Here is an 8636-nt window from a genome sequence, read left to right as displayed (position 1 = left end):
ATTAATATAGTCCAGCCTAGTTACTAAACAAATAGGCAAACAAAAACAAAAACAAGCTCCCAGGATGGGAGACAACAGTATCTGAAGTTGCTGCAGTCTACTACCAAAAATTCCAGTTTTCTACAACAACAACAAATAAGACATGTGAAAGAAAGAAAGAAAAGAGAACAAGAGAAAAGGAAAAGAAAAAGAAAAAAGAAAAGAAAAGAAAAGAGAAGAGTATGTCCTACACATGGTGGTGGGTGGGGGGAAAACAGGCACAGAAACTACCTATGAGAGTACCCAGATGTCAGATTTAACAGATGAAGACTTCAAAGCATCTATTATAAGTATGTTGAAAGAAACAAAGGAAGCCTTGCTTTAAAAAGTATAGGGAGGTAGAATGACAATGTTTCATCAAAGAGAATATCAAAGAAAGCAGTTATAAAAAAAGAAACAAATCAAAATTCTGGAGTTGAAAAAAACAATAGTTGGAGTGGAAAATTCATTAGAATCAACAGATTTTAAGATAAGCCAGTAGAGATCATATAATACAAAGAACCAGAACAAAGAAAATAAAGCAAAATGAATAGAGCCTCAGAGAAATTTGGGGTGCTATTAAACACACCAACGTATGTGTAATGGGAGTATCAGGAGAAGAGAAAAAGGAGCAGAAAAAATATTCAAAGAAATAATGACTGAATACTTCCCCAAATTGATAAAAACATGAATCTCGACAGGCTCAAAAAATTTTAAGTACAATAAACATGGAGAGATCCACATTTATAAATATCATAGTAAAAATGCTGAAAGAGAAAAAGGAAATTTTGTAAGCAGCAAAAGAAAATGACTCGTGTAAAAGGGAACCCCAATAAGATAAACAGCTAGATTTTCAGCAGGAACAATAGAGGTCAGAAGGAAGTGGGATGAAGGGTTGTGGGAGGGGGGATGGGCTAAATGGGTACGGGGCACTAGGGAATCTACTCCTAAAATCATTGTTGCACTCTATGCTAACTAATTTGGATGTAAATTTTAAAAAATTTAAATATTTAAAAAAAGAAGGAAGTGGGATGACATATTCAAAGTGCTGCAAGAAAAAAGATTAAGAATGTTATATCCAGCAAAACTATTTTTCAAAATAGAAAGCAAAATAAAGATATTCATAGATAAACAAAAATGGAGAGAATTTGTTGTTAGAAGACCTGGCTAATAGGAAACACTAAAGGAAGTTCTTCAAGACAAAGCAAATGACTCCAGATAGTAATTCAAATCCACATGGGGAAAAAAAAACAGTAACAATAAAGGTAATAATGTGATTATGAAGTGCACTTTAATGCATATTTCTTCTTCTTTCTTTTTTAATTGATTTTTAATGTAATTGTATAAACAACACTATACATATACATAAGTATATGTATATGTTGCTGGACCCATAACATATAGAAATATAATATATTTGACAATAACAGAACAAAGAGAGTGGGTGAGTGCAAATCTGTATTGGAATAAGGAAGTGACACCAGATGGTATTTCAAATCCACAAGAACAAATGAAGAGAACCAATAGTAGTAAATAAGAAAGTTGACATAGCAAATTCTATAAATATATGCCTGTTCTTTCTTCTTCCACCTAATTTTTTTAAAACTATTTTTTGAGCAGTTTTAGGTTTACAACAAAATTGAGAGGGAGGTACAGGGATTTTCCACATACTCCCCCACATGCATGCATAGCCTCCCTCATTAGCAATAACACTAACCAAAATGGTACATTTTTTACCAAGGATAAACTTCACTAGCAAATCATAATCACCCAAAGATCATAGTTTACTATGTGTTTACTAAGTGTTCACTCTTGGTGTTTATATTTTATGGGTTTGGACACATGTATAATGAAATATATCTATCATTATAATATCATATAGAGTATTTCCACTGCCCTAAAAATCCTCTATGTTCTGCCTATTCATCTCTCTACCCCCTCCAACCCCAGGAATTACTAATCTTTTTATTGTGTCTGTAGTTCTGCATTTTCCAGAATGTCATATAGTTGTAATCCTACAGTATGTAGCCTTTTCAGATTGGTTCTTTCACTTAATAATATGCATTTAAGATTTGTCCATGTCTTTTCTTGGCTTGATAGCACACTTGTTTTTAGCACTAAATCACAGTCCATTGTCTGACCACATTTTATTTATCCATTCACTGACTGAAGGACATTTTTGTTGCTTCCAAGTTTTGGCAATTATACAGAAAGCTGCAATAAACAGCCACATGAAGGTTTTTGTGTGAATGTAAATTTTCAACTCCTTTGGGTAAATACCAAGGAGCACAATTGCTAAATCATATGGTAAATATATGTTTAGTTATGTAAGAAACTACCAAATTACCTTCCAATGTGGCTGTACCATTTTACGGTTCTCATCAGCATCAGTTCCTCGCCAGCATTTGATGTTGCCAGTGTTCTAGATTTTGGCCATTCTAATAGTTGCATAGTGGTATCTCATTGTTGCTTTATTTGTATCTCCCTGATGACATAAAATATGGAGCATCTTTTCATATACTTATTTTCCATCTGTATATCTTCTTTGCTGAGGCATCTGCTAATGTCTTTAGTTCATTTTTAAATTGTGTTGTTTTCTTGTTGAATTTTAATAGTTACTTGTATATTTTGGATAATAATCCTTTATCAGATGTGTCTTTTGAAAGTATTTTCTCCCAATCTATGGCTTGTTTTCTATTAACGTTGTCCTTCACAGAGCAGAAGTTTTAAGTTTTAATGAGGTCTACTTTATCAATTATTTCTTTCATATATTGTGCCTTTGGTGTTCTTTGACCAAACTCAAAGTCATCTAGGTCTTTTCCTATGTTATCTTCTAGTTTTATAGTACTATATTTTACACTTAGACCTATGGATCAATTTTGAGTTAATTTTTGTGAAAGGCATAAGGTCTATGTCTAGATTCATTGTTTTGCATATGGATGTCCACTTTCACCTTCTTTAAAAGATATCAATAAGGGGCACCTGAGTGGCTCAGTTGGTTAAGCCTCCAACTTTAGCTCAGGTCATGATCTCATGGTTCATGGGTTCGAGCCCCACATGGAGCTTTGTGCTGACAGCTCAAAGCCTGGAGCCTGCTTTGGATTCTGTCTCCCTTGCTCTCTGCCCCTCCCCTGCTCACGCTCTGTCTCTCTCTGTGTCTCAGAAATAAATAAATGTTAAAAATTCTTTTTAAAAAGATACCAGTTAGGGGTACCTGGGTGGCTCAGTCGAGTAAGCGTCCAACTTTGGCTCATGGTTCGTGGGTTTGAGCACCGCATCAGGCTCTGCTAACAGCTTGGAGCCTGGAGCCTGCTTCGGATTCTGTATCTCATTCTCTCTTTGCCCCTCCCCCATTTGTGATCTGTCTCTCTCTGTCTTTCAAAAATAAATAAATGTAAAAAAAATTTTTTAAAGACACCAATTAATCAATCAATAAAAGTATATTGTTGAGTTTGTAACATATATACATGCAGTACATAAAATAATAGTATCACAAAAAAGGTGGAAGAAGGATTAGAGTTAAATAGAAGTAACGCTTCTATATCTCACTGGAATTAAGTTAGTGTAAATCTGAAATATTTTCTAATAATTTAAGATGCATATGATAAACCCTGGAGCAGTCACTAAGAAATAACTGAAAAAATTAGTGAAACAATTACTAAGGGAATTAAAATACTATATTAGAAAATATTCATTTAATGCAAAAGAAAGCAATAAAGAAGGAATATGGGAACAAAAAAGAAATGGGATGTATAGAAAACAAAAAATACAATGACAGACATAAATTCAACTATATAAATGATAATATTAAATGTGACTGAATTAAACAATCCAATCAAAGGTCAGAGACTATGAGACTGGATTTAGAAAAACCAGATCCAACTTTTTGATGCCTCCAGCACACTTTAGATTCAAAGATACAAATAGATTGAAAGTAGAAGAATGGAAGAAGATATATCAATGGGTCAGAGAAAACTCTTCAAGGAAATGATAAAATACATTGATATGGATGAAAAATGAAGATACAGCATACCATTACTTACAGAATGTAGCTAAACAATACTTAAAGGAAACTTTACAGCTATAACTTCCTATATTCAAAAAGATGAAAGATCTCAAATGAATAATCTAAGCTTCCACCTGAAGATATTAGAAAAAGAACAAACTAAACTCAAAGCAAATAGATGGTAATAATGATTAGAGCAAAAATTAATGGAATGGAGACAGGAAAACAACAGAAAATTACTTAAACAAAAAGCTGGTTCTTTGAGAAGATCTATAAAATTGATAAATCTTTAGCAGGATAGGCCAAGAAAAAAGTAAAAAGACTCAAATTACTAGAATCAGTATTGAAAAGAGACATTACTACTGACCATAAACAAAAAAGATTATAAAGAAATGCTATAAATAATTGTACATTAAATTAGATAAAATCGAAACATTCCTAGAAAAACACTACCAAAACTAACACAAGAAGTAATAGACTATTTGAATAGGTCTTTAACAAGTAAAGAGATTGACTTAGTAATCAAAATTACCCAGAAAGAAGAACCCAGGCCTGGCTTATTGCTGAATACCAATATTAATACCAATATTAATTCAGAGAATTAATACAAATCGTTTATAAACTCTTCCCTAAAATAGAAAAAGAGAACACATTTCCCTAACCATTTCATGAGACCAAAATCAGACAAAGACATCACAAGGAAGGAAATAATACAGACCAACATTGCTTATGAATATGGATGCAAAGATCCTTAACATAATACCAACAAACAGAACCTAGCAACATATAAAAAGAATTTTACACCAGGACCAAGTAGGATTTTTCTCAATGATGCAAGATTATTTCAACAACCTAAAATCAACTCATATAATTTATCATTAGGGACAGAAAAAAAAGCATTTGACAGTTTTTATGGTAAAAATACTCAATTAAATACAAATAAAAGGGAAGGTCCTAAATCTGATAAAGGGACATCTATGAAAAACCCAAAGCTAGCATCATGCTTAATTATGAGACTATATGATTTTCCCCCTACAATCAGAAACAAGACAAGAATGTCTGCTCTCACCACTTCTGTTCAAAATTTTACTGGAGGTTCTAGTTAGAGCAATTAGGGAAGAAAAATAAATCAAAGACATTCAAAGGAAAAGGAAGAAATAAAATCTTACAGATGACATAATATTGTATGGTGATGCTAAGGAAGATACTCTGAGGACTAATAAATGAATCCAACAAATTTACAGGATATAAGATTAATATAGAAAAAAATAATTTTGTTTCTATACACTTGCAATCCAAATATAAAATTAAGAAGACAGATCCATTTATAAAAAAAAAAATTTTTTTAACGTTTATTTATTTTTGAGACAGAGAGAGACAGAGCATGAACAGGGGAGGGACAGAGAGAGAGGGAGACACAGAATCTGAAACAGGCTCCAGGCTCTGAGCTGTCAGCACAGCTGAGCCAAAGTCGGACGCTTAACCGACCAAGCCACCCAGGCGCCCCAACAGATCCATTTATAATAGCTTCAAAAAGAATAATGTACTTGGGAATAAATTTAACAAAAGAATGATAAAACTCTGAAAACTATAAAACATTATTAAACGAAATTTAAAAAGACTAAAAAATTAGAAAAATATCCCATGTTCATGGATCAGAAGATTTAATTCTGTTTAACTGGCAGTACTCCCCAAAATGATCTAGAGAGTCAACAGACTCCCAGCTGATTTTTTCATAGATTTAGAATCAGCTGATTATAAAATTAACATGAAATTGCAAAGGACAAGATTAGCCAAAACAGTCTTGAAGAACGAAGTAGGAGCAGTTATGCTCTCTGATTTAAAAACTTATTACAAAGCAACAATAATTAAAACAATATTGGTACTGACATAAAAACAGATATATGGATCATTGGAATAGAATTTAGAGTCCAAAAGTAAACCCATATCTAAGCCAACTGACTTTTTACAAGGATGCCAAGATCATCTAATGGAAAAGAACAGCCTTTCAACACAGCGCTAGGACAACTGAATAGCTAAATCCAAAAGAATGAATTTGGGCCCTTCCTTCACATCATATACAAAAATTAACATAAAATGGATCAAAGACCTGAATGTAAGAACTAAAACTATAAAACTTTCAGAACGAAGGGCTAAACCTTTCTGACTTCAGATTTGGCACCAAAAGCACCAGCAACAAAAACATAGAAGAGTTGCACTTTACTAAGCTTAAGACTTTTGTACTTCAAAGAACACTATCAAGAAAGTAAAAAGACAATCGACAGAATGGGAAGAAATACTTACAAATTATATATCTCATAAAATACTTGTATCTAGAATACACAAAGAACTTCTACAACTCAGTAGCAGAAAACAGCTCAGTTAAAAAATGGGCAAAGAGAGGCACTTGAGTGATTCAGTCAGTTGGGTGTTCGACTTTGGCTCAGGTCATGATCTCACAGTTTGTGGGTTCAAACCCTGAAGCTTGCTTCAGATCCTGTGTCTCCCTCTCTCTCTCTCTCTGCCCCTCCCCCACTCACACTCTGTCTCTCTCTCTCAAAAATAAACAGTTTAAAATTTTTTTAAAAAAATGGGCAAAGAATCTGAGTAGATATATCTTCAAGGAAGATATACATATGACCAATAAGCACATGAAAAGTTGCTGTATGTCCTGCCCAACATGGAAATGCAAATCAAAATTACAATAAGATACCATTTCACACTCACTATGTTGGCTATAATTTAAAAAAAGACAGATGATAAGAAATATTAGTAAAGATGTGGCGAAATTGGAACCCTCATACCTTGCTGGTGGGAATGTAAACGGTGCAGCCACTATGAACAACAGGCTGGCAATTCCTCAGGTGTTTAAACATAGATTACCATATGGCACAACAATTTCACTCCTCAGTATATACCCAAAAGAACTGAAAATATATGCCTTTAAAAATCTTGTACAGGAATGCTCGTATTCATAGCACCATTTTTCATTACGGCCAAAAAGTAGAAATAATCAAAATGTCTGTCTGCTGATAAATGGATAAACAAAAAGTGATATATCCATGCAATGGAAAATTATTCAGCCACAAGAAGGAATGAAATACAGATACTTGCTACAATATGGGTGAACTTTGAAAGCTTCATGCTCAATGAAAGACATAAAAGCCCACTTTTGTCTGATTCCACTTATATGAAATGTTCATAATAGGAAAATCTATAGAAATAAAGAATTAGATCAGTTGCTTGCTGCCTATGGCTGGATTTGAGTGGAAAGAGAGGATTGGGGAGTGACTGCTAAAGGTATACATTTTTTTTAGGGTGGTAAAATGTTCTAAAATTGATTGTGGCAATGGTTGCAAAACTCTGTGAATATACTAAAAACTGTTGAATTCAGCAGTTTCAATGAGTGAATTTTATGGTATGTACAATATATCTCAGTAAAGCTCCTATAAAAACAATGACTACAATAACCTATAAACCTACAAAATAATGTCTTATGTGGATATGATAATCTATAACAAATTTAACCATTACTCTCTTTTGCACAATTATGTTGTTTTTAAGTTTGAACATGATAAATAATGTTATTATAAGCATTTTTATACATAAATTACATCATCTCTGATGATTTCATCGGCATAAGTATTTCCACAGATAAAAATCTAAAGAGGAAAAATTTTACAATATTAACAATTCCTATTTCTGAATGGGGGAATTATGGATGATTTTTTTATTTTGAGAGAGAGTGTGTGAGCTGGGGAGAGGCAGAGTAAGGAGGAGATAGAGAATCCCAAGCAGGCTCCATGATGCTGTCAGCACAGAGCCCCAGAGCCCGATGAAGGGTTCAATCCCATGAACTGTGAGATTGTGACCTGAGCCAAATCAAGAGTAGCATGCTTAACTGACTGAACCACCCAGGTGTCCCAATGGGTGATTTTTATTTTTTCTACTTTTCTCCATTTTTTATACTGGATAACTTTTATAATTAGAAGGGAATTAATATGATAGCCTTTGCATATACATGAGCTTGGAAATATTTAACTAGTTTACTATAATGTACATCCAGAAATAAGTAGTACTAGAAATACTTATATTTTCTATTATTAATGTGAATAAAGAGTATACCTTCCTCCAGAGACCATTAAAGGATATAGAAACTGCAAATAAAAAAGGAATCCATGATGACTAAGTTCCTGCTGTGACACTAGAAATGTGCTAAATTTTGTAAGACATACGAGTGCCTGATAAAAGGGTCTATATCTAGAAGGACTCATTTACTTCAGTAATTTATAACTGAGATATGGAAAGAAGAATAAGAAACAAACAAAGATGTATACAAAACCATTTCAAATGACACATGGTTAGATTATGTATTTCCTGAAGTCTTGGACTGTACCTGACACTTCCTTTTATCTCCCATAACATTTACTAAGCACTTAATCATATTTGTCCTTTTTTTTTTCAAGTGTCCAATAGTTTATAGGCTCAAAATCTTCTACCAATGTAAGGCTATATTGCACTTTCATGAAGAGAGACTTTAATATCATAAGTCATCATAACTATACATACTCATATAAATATAGCTATATCCATTAACTATTTAATTATCCCA

This window comes from Panthera pardus, unplaced genomic scaffold (assembly GCF_024362965.1).
Source record: "Panthera pardus isolate Hobbes unplaced genomic scaffold, ASM2436296v1 HiC_scaffold_7, whole genome shotgun sequence".
In the NCBI taxonomy this organism is placed as follows: domain Eukaryota; kingdom Metazoa; phylum Chordata; class Mammalia; order Carnivora; family Felidae; genus Panthera; species Panthera pardus.
This window is presented reverse-complemented; position numbering follows the sequence as displayed.